The following is a 12,652-nucleotide window of genomic DNA, read 5'->3' as shown; positions in this document are numbered from 1 at the left end:
CCGTTCATTGAATTCGCAGTTCTGCATCAGACCTCTAACTCGTTACATTAGCTTGGATTTAAGCCACGAAGCAGGCTTCTACTGTATAAACGTCTAGAGGAATCACAAACTATTTGAGAGGCCATCATCCCAGGGGGAACTGACAAAGTCTATCCCTAAACACCTAGTGCAGTCTCTCGAGAGACTGTCAAAAATCGCTTTCTCCGTTTGCGTTGCAAGTAAGTGAAAACGCGGTATCAACCCAGAGCCACTTGGCAGCACGGGCATGTAAATACTGTTACTGTCACTGCTCGATACCGACGTTAGGCTACTATACCATGTTCAGCCACCGCTAGAAAATGTACGGCTCTAGTACCGGAGCAAAGAACAGGAGGGCCAACACCGAACGGGCACAAGTGTCAGACAAGGAGAGCGACAAGGATGGGACTCGACCCCATGTGTGCAGAGCACAATGGATTAGCAGTCCATCGCCTTAACCACTCGGCCACCTCGTCAACAAAACTGGGCTGTCCTGACATGGGTTGGCGCACTCCAGTTGATCTTTTTCTTTTTTTTCCCTCATACTCGAGGGTCATTTTCCTGTTCCACATGCGATTTCAACATTTTCCTTGGGAGATGTCAAGCCAGCAAGCCACTACTGTGGTTCAGTGGCCAGTGTGGAGTTCAGTGGCCCTGTTGTACACAGAAAGCACATTGAGCTCCTTGGACATGAAAAGTTCCAGATAAAAGCCATTTGTCATCCTTTCTCTTGGTGTCGATGTTGCTATTGTATGTAAAGGTGGCAACTTGCTCAGCGAGCAGGCGGAGCACACACCGAATGCAGATGTGTCTGAGTGGTGTGTCCAAGTGGCTGCAAAAAGACAGCACTCCCAGGGCGCCGTGGCTTAGTTGGTTAAAGCGCCTGTTTAGTAAACAAGAGATCCTGGGTCTGAATCCCAGTGGTGCCTTTTTTTGTTCTGTGTTCTCTAACAGAACTGGTCATTATGGACAACCGCATACGTCTAGACTTAATTAAATGCAAGTATTCATTTCCTGTCTTGAACGACTTGTTTTTCTTAAAATGGATGCAACTTGCAAAATATGAAATACAAACCTCGCTAATCAGCGCTCGCGGCTGGCAAAAAAAAAAGAAGTCAGCAATGTTTTTTTCTTTAACCTTAAGCCTGCTAATGGAGAAGAACCTAGTCGCCATATCACATACATCCGTTTCAACGATAAGAAGGTAACAACTATCCTCACTCCAGTGTAAATCTCACGTTGAGGGCATATTTTTTTCCACTTTACCATGAGTCGGGCACAGCTGCACAGAGGCGAGAGCAGAGCAATGAGGTCACGGGGACAGGGGAGTCACACGCTGGCGGTTTGAACACGCGGAAGATCACTGAGGGATCCACAGTATGTGGACCCTCCGTGCGCCATCATTCCACACTCCAGACTCTGAATCCTGCCATCCGAGTTAAGATCTCGGCGGAACCTGAGGCGCAGTTCTTTCTTAAAACGTAATCTGGTGAGCATTTCTAGAATCGTACTTGTATAGATGCAGCCTTTAATGTGTTGCTAGGTTAAAATTTATGACTTCTTGAACTTCAGTAGGCAACTGCCCTCTTGATTTCGGATTTAATTTCTTTATTACAGGGGCGCTTTTATGATGACAGAGTCATGTTCAGGTACTTTGCTTGATGGAGGAAGCTCATTTCGGACTCTGTGATCTGCTCACCTGGAAAGGTCTGCTGTACTTCTACAAGAGAGAAGTAGAGTCTGGAGGAAGGGACAATTTTATGATGCTTTGGAAGGTAATGTTTTTTTTTTCTTTGAAATCGAAATGAATCAGAATATCAGTGCAAAAGACAAACTCTTGGTTTGGTTTAAAGAGATATGATTTTAAAACAGACAAAATGTAGAAAACAGGTGTTTCTCACTTTTGGAAAAGAATGGACCGGGGGTAATATTTTACTAGTTGCAGTGCTAAGCTCACTGGGTTACAGTCCTGCAATGTCACACCAGGGTCAGTGGTGCAATGGATAATGTGTCTGACTATGGATTAGGAGTTTGGAGGTTCGACTCCTGCCTGGCGCTGGTTGTTTTTAAACACATCAGCCTACTCCCTAAGTAGCCTGTGCTACTTACTGCATTGTAAGAGCGATTGTGAGCGGTTTTGTTTTCTCTCTTTGACCAGCCCAGCTGCGCCCCACCCGAAGGCAGGGAAGCACAAAAATTGTATGGAACTCATTCATGCTCCTCTCCATGGAAATCTTTAGTAAAAGGCAAAAGATTTGTACGAGATGAAGAGAAACCAGAGTGCGTGGCTGGACAGCTGCAGGAGCCCAGGCCGCCTTCAAGCCCTCTGCCCTGCCGGTCGTGGTTGGCAATGCACCTGGCCTTACAAACGAGCCAGTGGGGCCCGTTCAGCTCCGGGCTCATCGCCTGCGGCTCTCGGCTTACCTGGCAGGGGAGATACCTTGATCAGCCTGTAGTTGGTGTAGTTGGATTGTTTTCTTGTTTTCTGGAAGCAGTGTTTGTTTTGCAGTTTGAGATGGCAACCTTTGGATCCCGCAAGAATGCTGTACGTTTTGAGCTTTTGGATGACCTCTTCATGGATCGTATGCAGTTAGGCAGAAAAGTGTTACAGAAGGAACTTGGCTTTGAACCTCGGCACTTGGATTTCATCTTCGCTCTCCCAGGTCAGAAAGCATTTGAGGTTGTTTTTGCTACCTATTCTCTGTTTGAACAATGTGTGGATGTGTTTGAGGCAAAAAGAGGGAAAGTTCCTGCCCTTGAGAAGATCAACTTGCAGCCTCTGACACAGAGAGAGAGGAAAACGGTGCATGTTGTTATGTTCTCGGAAATGGCAAAGACGGAGGACATTCACACCTGGCTTAAGCAGTACTGCACAGTCCACCATGGAACTGAGGTTAGAGATGTTGACGGTATAAAAACAGGAGCAAGGAAATTCGAGGTTCGCTTGCTACCGGACAATGTAAATGGAGGCTTAAGGCACCTGCCCTCTACAATCCGGCTGGGCGCCTGCAATGGCTATGTTTTTTATGTGGGACAACCAAAGGTGCGTCGGCGCTGTGGTGCTGTGGGACACCTGGCATCGTCCTGCACTGTGAAATGCTGCAAGACCTGTGGCAAACAGGGACATTTAGCCTCTGACTGTTCAATGCTGCCAAAGTGCAATTTATGTGGCTCGGAAGGACACGTTTTTAAGAACTGCCCTCACGCCTACGCCAATAAACTCAAAATGAGAAAGGATGAGGCAGTGCTTGTTTCAGCCAAACCGGCCCGAAAAGCCAAAGCAAACAACAAGTCAAACAAAGAACCCTTGTTGAACAAAGAGTCTCAGCCTCCAGCCAGGATCAGTCCTGCTGTGGCTCCGGGGCCGGTGGAAGAGAAATCCACTACGCTCCCACAACCGCAGACTGCACCAGACAAGCACGAGGGTTTGAAAACCCCAGAGAACAGCGAGGACCCCTCCCCCACTCCTGCTCCTCAGAACGAGGGCCATTGTGGGGCCCCCACCGGTGGAGCGGGTCCAGCGACGATACCCAGGATTCAGCGGAGCTGCTTTTCTCAGACTCTGCAAGTGCTACAGATGCCCTCCTCTCCTCCATCCAGTCCGTCACGGAGGATCTGCAACAGCTGGTGGGTGAGGGGGAAGAGGAGACTGGTGCATCGGCTGCACCCCTTTCCCCTCAGTGCTACCAGGAGCTGGACTTGAGGAAAAGGAAAAATGACTCTGTTTTCTCCCCGAGCGAGGAGGAAGGAGAGCATGGCGATAGGGACAGCTGGAACCCCTCCACCCCTCCTTCTACCCCCTTCCTTGAAATGGACTCCGTGAACGCTTTTACTGCTGCCACCCTGATGAAGGCTCATTCAGAGGATGGCTGGCAGGAAATTGGTAAGAAGAAAAAGAAAAAGAGAAGGTAACAGGTGAGACCGAAGAGAAATGTGTTTTGTAAAGACTGGTTCCACTTTCTTATGTAATATGGCTCTAAACATAATTTCTCTTAACACCAGAGGTATCAATGACAGAGTTAAATGCCAGTGTGTCTTTGATTACCTCCAGCAGAGAGAGGGAGATGTGTTGATGTTGCAGGAGTGTGCTTTAGCCTATCAAGAGAGGTATAAAAGCTTTGAAGATAGGTGGGATAAAGGGCCTTCTGTTTGGTCAGGGGACAATAACAACAGAGCCTCTGGCGTGGCCATTCTTTTCAAAGGATGGGCTTTCAAATTGAAAAGTATTCAGAGGGTCATAGATGGCAGGTTGCTGTGTGTGGATGTGGAATGGGGGACCGTTAACCTGCGGCTAATCAATGTGTATTGTCCTACTGACGTGGGAGGAAGGGTGGAGCTACTCAAGGCACTCTCTCCCCTATTGTTAAGTAGCACAGACGTGATAGTGGGAGGGGATTTTAATTGTATCTTAGAGCACACAGACAGGCAGTCTAGCTCTCCGATAAAATTGGATTCCAGCTCACTGGCCCTGCAAAACTTAGTTCAAGACTTTAAACTCTCAGACACATATAGATGTATATATCCCACAACAGCAGGATATAAATGGTCAGGGAGGAATAGCAGCTCCAGAATTGACTATTGCTTTGTCTCAGAGAGAGTGAAAGTTGTTGGGGTCACTCTTCAGCCTGTCTTCTTCTCAGATCATCAGGCTTTAGGGTGTAGAGTGGAACTCAAGGGCGGGACTGTCTTTGGCCCAGGCCTATGGAAACTCAACACTAAGCTGCTAGAGAACGAGGGGGTAGTATCCCGCTACAAGGAGAAACTATCACAGTGGCTGTCCTTGCAGTGTCTGTACGGGTCAGTAGGAGAGTGGTGGGAGGAGGTGAAGATGAGGACAAAGGCCTTTTTCATGGCTGAGGGAAGGAAGGCTGCTGCCAGACGGAGAGGAGTGCTAGCCAGGAAACAGAGGCAGCTGCAGCGTCTCTACACGATGCTGCACAGTGGCTTCGCTGTGCTCGAGGATATCACCCTTTTAAAAAAGGACATCCGGAGCATAGCCGAAGAAAGTAGTCGAGGAGTGCTGTTAAGAAGCAGAGTGCAGTTCTTGGAAGAAAATGAGAAGTGTACTCGCTTCTTTTTCAGGAAAGTGGTAGGCTCCAAGTCTGTCATGGAAAGTGTAGTTGATGAGGAGGGACGAGAGAGAACAGAGCCGAGTGCTATCCTCTCCTGCACCAAGGCCTTCTACTCAAGACTGTACAGCTCTACAGAGGTAAAGGATGAAGAAATTCATTTTTTTACCTCAAAGCTAGAAAACGTTTTGAGTGAAGAAGATAGGGAAGTACTTGAGAGGGATTTGACAATAGAAGAGCTGAGACAGGCTATGGAGAGCTTACAGAAGAGGAAAACTCCGGGTGCTGACGGGCTCCCTAAAGAATTTTATTGCACCTTTTGGGATCTGCTTCAGGATCCGCTACTGCTCCTATTCGAGCGAAGCTATAAGACAGAATTGCTGCCTGACTCCTTAAGAGAAGGCACTATCTCTCTCTTGTTTAAGAAAGGAGCAAAGAATGACATAAAGAACTGGAGACCCCTCAGCCTGTTAGGCGTGGACACTAAGATCCTGTCCAAAGCCCTTTTCCTGCGCCTACAAAATGTAGTGGCCTCACTGGTAGGGAAAGAACAGACTTGTGGGATAGCAGGACGCCTGATGAGCGACAACCTGGCCTTGTTGAGGGATGTCTGTCTGTACTCAGAGGATCGCTCCCTCCCTCTGTGCATTTTAGGTGTAGACCTAGAAAAGGCCTTTGACCGCCTAAACCGGCAGTACTTAACATTGGTACTTGAGCACATGAATTTTTGCCCCATCATGAGAAAGTGGATTAACCTGCTGTACACAGGTAGCAACAGCAGAGTAATGGTTAATGGCAATAGATCACACCCCTTTGAAGTCTGTTCAGAGGTGAGGCAGGCCTGCCCATTATCCCCCTTGTTATTCGTTTTGGCTATGGAGCCCTTAGCCTGTGCCTTGCGCCAGGATCAGGCCATTAATGGGATACCAGTGCCTGGAAGTGGGGGAGGAGAGGTAAAGACATCTCTATACATGGATGACCCTGCTCCTCTCTGACAATGCCTCAATTAGCAGAGCTCTGCAGTGCTGTGATCGTTTCTCTTTGGCTTCATCCGCAAAAATTAACAAATCTAAGAGTGAGATTTTTTATCAGAACTGGAGGGAGCCAAAAGAAGGACATGATCTCAGGCTGCAAGAGAAGAGAATTAATTTACAGGTGCCATTCCCCGGCATTGTGGCCATTGTCGGTGCTCACACGCGATAAGATAAGGCGGAGGAGAGTGGGGCATGCCCAGCGGCAGACATTCAAGGAGGGGGCAGTGCGAGGTGAGGTGAGGTGAGGTGAGGTGCGACACCCCGGAGCCCCGACGCAGCTAATGCGGAGCACTTGTTGGACTGGCATCGAAAGGACGTGTGCGCACGGACGTGGTGATTCCACACATCCTGAATAAATCATGATATTGTTAGTTGCTGTAGCTAGACGTTCAAATGAGTTTCATGGCCAGATGGACTGTTTCCTCCAGCGGTATAGTATTGCAGTGAGACAGCACGATGCCTGCAAGACTGTCACGCTAAACGCCACAGATTGTGTTTGTGTTGGACAGTTGGACCCTACAGTTGGACCCTCGTCGACAACCTGAATAGCTTATTCAGAAGCAGTGCTGGACCGGGAACGAACCAGCTTCTTCCCAGGCACAAGAGTGACTTGTGAGGACTCGCGGTCACACTCTGTGCATAGAGACTTTCTACCAGCCAGCCGGACTGCTGGTAGATCCCCTCGGAGCAACGACTGCCCTGCGCGCCGCAGTCAGATTCCTCCGCCCGTCCTACTCCGAGCTGCACCTTGACTGGTTGGCCGGTAGCCAGAGGACGCCGGGACAACGCCCATTGGACAACCGCTGGAACAGAGGCTGCAACAGAGCCTGTCAGCTGGTTTGGTGTTCGTGCCGGGAAATTCCAAATCCATACACAGTGGATAAGTAAACCCCATGTTCTACATTGCGTCTCGAGAATTTAATTGTACCTCAACACAAGTTGTTATCAATTTAATTCATGAGTAATGTATTTACTTCCGAGTTTGGAGTAACATTGGGTAATAACACTGATTAGCGATTTGGTAACCGAACGATATATATTGACATATATTCTCTGTTGTGTATCTCTTTGTGTTTGCATCTCTTCGGGATTATATACCTTGTATATTGATAACCCTCACAGTAAGGTCTGCCACTCGTATCCAGGCAGACTAGTATATGTTTGGTGCACAATTTATATTAATAAATGTATCTAGTGTATTGAACCCCTGTGTGTGCGTTGTTAGTTGTTCTGACGATTGATTTTCTAAAAGCCCCAACGAACAACCTTGTGATTACTGCTACAATTAATAATTGTCTCAGTAAACCCATCAAACCATTACATTTAATGGCGTCCCTGGGTGGGTGAGTTTAGAATGAAATGAGAATCAGTCGCACAGAATAACTGAAGTTCAGCACAGCACCGCGGCTTCTATACGCGAATACCGGGTGTGCTGATAACTGCGTAAAGAAATCCCCCTGTTTTCTAGCGTTTAGTGTAACGTGTGCTGATTGGAAATCCATCTGCTCGGGTGTCTAGATTCCATACTGTATTTTGGAAAAAGAAAAAAAAAAGTAATACTCTTAAAGTTTTTCTGACGTAATGACAATGGCTGCTAAAATGTCTGAAGTGGAGTCGCTTATAAGTACTATTTCTAGCGACGACAATCCTGGTTACTGGAGTGGTATCGAAAAGTTGAACTTTGATGATATTGAGAAGCTGCAAGTAGATTTAGTAGCTAAGGTAGCGAACCAGCTTAACACAGGAGTGTCTGTGAACGCAGTTCTGGTCCTATCGAGTTTCACCTTAAATCTAGCTAAACAGCTGGAACTGTCTTTGTCCGAGCTGACAAAGTTTCAAAAGCTTCAGGGAACGCTAGAAAGATATAAGGTGGAGCGAGTCGAGTTGTTGGATATAATCAGAGAAAAGAGAGTGAAAAATGAGGAAAGTGAAGACTGACTCAGGGAAGTTTTAGGTAAATTAGATGACTTGTCTGCTAGAGAAACTGCGGCTGAGGTAGCTAGGAGAGACCTGGAAGGGAGCTCGAAAGAAAAAGAAAAAGAAATTGAGAGTTTAAATGAGCTCAGCCAGGAAAGGCAAAAGGAGTCAGATGCTGCCGTACTGGAAGCAAAATAGACTAGATCCCACTTGCATGCCAGCCCACCTAGCAGCCCGGAGCGCTCACCCAGCGCGCCGGGAGGAGGTTTCTCCCGGCCAGGGTCTGTGGTCGGATCGGCATGGGGGAGATCGCCGAGTCCTGCGCGAAACGCAAGGGCGAGTCAGTTCAGGCATAGACCCCCTGCTCCTGATCACGGCCGTCTCCCTGCCCGCGGAGAAACCGTAAAAATTAACCTCCACTCCCTGAGGCAGTTAGCCAAAGATGTAGAAAGGTTTGACCCGTCAGTGTCAGGGAATAATGTGGAGACCTACATCGATGAGCTGAGATATACTTTGCAGTTTATGCCCGAAGCGTCCGAACAGGAAAAGGCTATGTAAGTAAGGAAAACTACCAGCCGAGCGATCCACGAGTGGATGTCTAGACAAGGACCGGAAGTCTGTAATAGCTTTGAGGAGCTGTGTCAGGCAATGATCGGAGAATTTTCGGCTTTTATCGATCCCATAGCTGCCGTGGCTGCTGTGCACCATATTAAGCACGAAAAAGCTGAAGCCCCTCGCGACTATTATCAGAGGCTTAGGCGCACTTATTTTGCAGGGCGGAATGAAGAGGGTTGCGAAGAGAACGTGAATTTCAAAGGTTTATTCATTGCTAATCTGCATCCCTCAGTCAGGAAAATGATTGTGATGCACACACAGCGATGAAAATGGCTGACATTAGAAGGTTGGCTCAAAAAGCCTGGGGAGCTGAAGTCTCTGCTTCCTCAGAGCGAAAACCTGCTAAAACGGCCGTGTTCGCCACTAAAGCCAGCAGGGTTGACGACTCGCCTCAGCTCGAGGCAGCTGAGGTTCCTGAGCTCGCTAAGCCCCGGCACAAAATAGGCAGGCAGGACCGCACTAAGCGTCAGAGCCGCCGTGAGCGCTACGGGGAAGGCAAGGGCTCAGGCAGAGTCTATCATAAGACTGGACGAAGGGAGTCGACTGCAGCCCGCCTGGCCAGGCTTGAACAAGCCCTGCCTGAGAGATCAGGACAGGGTAAACCTTCTGCACCGAATGCCAGAAGTGTGAATGAGCTTAGGGGGACCACGCCCCTTCTCACTGGAGGAGGCGGGGATCCGTCCCAAGCCCCTCCCTCAGTCTATCTGATTGGGTGGGAGGGTTCCTGCCTGGAAGAAGGCTGTGACTCTGAGTTGGGCGCTGACCCCGCCCCTGAAGTCAAAGAAAAGGCAGGCTTCCAACAATTCTTAGGGAATCTCAGCCAGAAAGGCAAAGCAAGGCGTATTTATATCAAGGTTTTTCTTGAAAACGTCTTAGATAGAGAAGCACTGATTGACACTGGGGCTGAAATTAGTTTGATGTCAGCCGATCTACTCAGCGAGCTCAAACGAGTAGCGAAAGGAAAAGGCATCAGACTTAAGGTAGAACCGTGTAAGATAGATATTTCCAGCTATACCCAGGATCATGCCAGGATCACACACCGAGTGTGGGTGGCACTTAGGTTCGGGCCAATGAACATGGTGCATCCTGTTTACATCTCTAGGTTAAAAAGAGAGCCACTACTCATTGGCCAAGACCTGCTTGACAGGCTGGAGCCTCTGGTGGACTGCCAGCGTGGAAAATTGTGGGCTCAGGTCAAAAACCCTAAGCCTGTTGCACAGCAAAAAGGGGGATTCAGTGGTTATGCTGTGATCACACAGTGCCCACTGAACACTATAGCTGAGTTGGAGGTTCCTCCTGGTTCCTCTGGACGAGAATAAATGTCTCTTCTTGCTTTCCAAAACTACAGGGAAGTCCTGCCCAGGCCAGCACTCCCACGGTCTCCCAACTACAGGAGCAGTGCTCCGAGCAGCTGCTTGACCCGCCAGGTAAAGCACACCCCCTTTTCATCCCTGAAGAAGAGTGGATCTCCCTGTCCGGTAATGAATGGGAGTCCTTTCTGTGCACCCTGGTACCTCAGGGGGTCCAGGACTACCACCCCATGGTGGTGGGAGGGGGTCCAGGTGGCAGAAGTGCAGGTTGATGATGTAATTCTTAGCCTCAGCTCTGAGAAGTCCATAATCAGTGAAGGTCTGTTCGAGGACCTGTCGCGAAGCTGTCAGGTGACCCTGGTGACGCAGTCACAGGTTCTGTGGTGGGCACCCCCACCTCATAGGTCCATTTGGAGCAAAGGAAGCTGTGTAGCTTCCATCTCCATCGGAAAAAGGAAGTTTGCTCACTACTTCCAGGTAGCACCTCAGCTGACCCATTCGGTCTGCATTGGTGCAGACCTATTGGTTCGACTGGGCGCCCAGCTGGACACAGTAAACAGTGTGCTGTGGAAACGGGTGGACCCAGATGCCCACTCTCTAAGCGGTGACCCCGAGAACATTCGGTCAGGTCAGACGATTCCTCAGGCCTGCCAGGTAGTAAACGAATCGGACCTGATCGTTCCTGCGTCAACAGCAGGGTTTCCGGTACGCCTTGTCCTAAAGAAGGGACAGAGAATGGACGCTGAGATGGTTTTCTTCCAACCATCAGCTCAGTTTATCAGACTGAACCTAGCAGTCTGTTGTACCCCCACACTGGAACGGAATGGCCGAGCCACCTGCCTGTTGGTGCAGAACATAGCAAAACAAGATGTCAAAATCCCTGCTCGCACTGACATGGGACTGGAATTGACAATAGTTTCTATGATTTCGAACTGGCCATCCCAGTACTGGGGCAGCTCCCTGGTCCCTTGGCTTCATAAAAGCGCCACTGTAATAAAGAAATTAAATCCAAAATCAAGAGGGCAGTTGCCTACTGAAATACAAGAAGTCATCAATTTTAACCTAGCAACACATTAAAGGCTGCATCTATACAAGTACGATTCTAGAAATGCTCACCAGATTACGTTTTAAGAAGGAACTGCGCCTCAGGTTCTGCCGAGATCTTAACTCGGATGGCAGGTTTCAGAGTCCGGAGTGCGGGCTGATTGCGCACGGAGGGTCCATATACTGTGGATCCCTCAGTGATCTTCCGCGTATTCAAACCGCCAGCGTGTGACTCCCCTGTCCCCGTGACCTCATTGCTCTGCTCTCTCCTCTGTGCAGCCGAGCCCGATTCACGGTAAAGTGAAAAAAAATATGCCCTCAACGTGAGATTTACTCTGGAGCGAGGATAGATGTTACCTTTTTATCATTGAACAGGATGTATGTGATGTGGCGACTAGGTTCAATTTTGTATCCTCTTTAAAAGATTAAGGACTGGGGTGAGCGTGATTTACCACCCTTTCAGCTAAGAACCCGACGTGCGCACCGTTTAAGCTGCATAGACTCGGTCGTTTAACTCTTCTCCATTAGCAGGGTTAAGGTTAAAGAAAAAAAACATTGCTGACTTCTTTTTTTTTGCCAGCTGCTAGCGCTGATTAGCAAGGTTTGTATTTCATGTTTTGCAAGTTGCATCCATTTTAAGAAAAACAAGTCGTGTTAAAGACAGGAAATGAATACTTGCATTTAATTAAGTCTAGCCGTAGGCGGTTATCCACTGGGATTCAGACCCAGGGCCTCCTGTTTACTAGACAGGCGCTTTAACCAACTAAGCCACAGCGCCCCGGGAGTGCTGTCCTTTTGCAGCCACTTGGACACACCACTCAGACACATCTGCATTCGGTGTGTGCTCCGCCTGCTCGCTGAGCAAGTTGCCACCTTTACATACAATAGCAACATCGACACCAAGAGAAAGGATGACAAATGGCTTTTATCTGGAACTTTTCATGTCCAAGGAGCTCAATGTGCTTTCTGTGTACAACAGGGCCACTGAACTCCACGCTGGCCACTGAACCACAGCAGTGGCTTGCTGGCTTGACATCTCCCAAGGAAAATGTTGAAATCGCATGTGGAACAGGAAAATGACCCTCGAGTACGAGGGAAAAAAAAGAAAAAGATCATCTGGAGCGCGCCAACCCAGTTGGGACAGCCCAGTTTTGTTAACGAGGTGGCCGAGTGGTTAAGGCGATGGATTGCTAATCCATTGTGCTTTGCACGCATGGGTTCAAATCCCATCCTCGTTGGTTTCCATGTCTGTTTCCATTCTGTTTTTGATCCCTATTGCTCAATGCACAGTGAAAGCATTGCATACATGTGTCTGACAATGAGAAATGGGCCCCTGAGACAGTCATTTGCCTGTTTCACAAATGATCGTATTTTACTAGAGATTCTGTTTGGGATTCAGATGTGCATTCGGACAGCAATCCCTTTCAAGAAATGATACGTTCTGGATGAGGTCAAAGGTGCTGGAACACTGTATTTAGGATGTGTTTGCAGTTATTCTGTGTTTCTAGCTTCAACCCAGTGATATATATATATATGCTCACTGCTTTTTTGGTACATGCCCAGGGCAATAATCATTATGAGGATTTATTTCCATATGTGCTAGAGGTAGTGTTGTGAAATTCTTCAACACACTGGATCGCAGGTT

At 48.3% G+C, this 12,652-nt stretch overlaps 2 non-coding genes across 2 annotated transcripts; one reads left to right on the top strand and one right to left on the bottom strand.

The window, feature by feature from the left end:
* Nucleotides 1–2,185: 2,185 nt before the first annotated feature.
* On the bottom strand, nt 2,186–2,302 carry LOC138230934 (U5 spliceosomal RNA). The gene has a single exon (XR_011186522.1). It is a non-coding gene; the product is annotated as a U5 spliceosomal RNA (small nuclear RNA).
* Nucleotides 2,303–12,163: 9,861 nt separating this feature from the next.
* On the top strand, nt 12,164–12,245 carry trnas-gcu (transfer RNA serine (anticodon GCU)). The gene has a single exon. It is a non-coding gene; the product is annotated as a tRNA-Ser (tRNA).
* The last annotated feature ends 407 nt before the right edge of the window (nt 12,246–12,652 follow it).

Source organism: Lepisosteus oculatus, unplaced genomic scaffold (assembly GCF_040954835.1).
Source record: "Lepisosteus oculatus isolate fLepOcu1 unplaced genomic scaffold, fLepOcu1.hap2 HAP2_SCAFFOLD_52, whole genome shotgun sequence".
NCBI classification, from domain to species: domain Eukaryota; kingdom Metazoa; phylum Chordata; class Actinopteri; order Semionotiformes; family Lepisosteidae; genus Lepisosteus; species Lepisosteus oculatus.
This window is presented reverse-complemented; position numbering and strand designations above follow the sequence as displayed.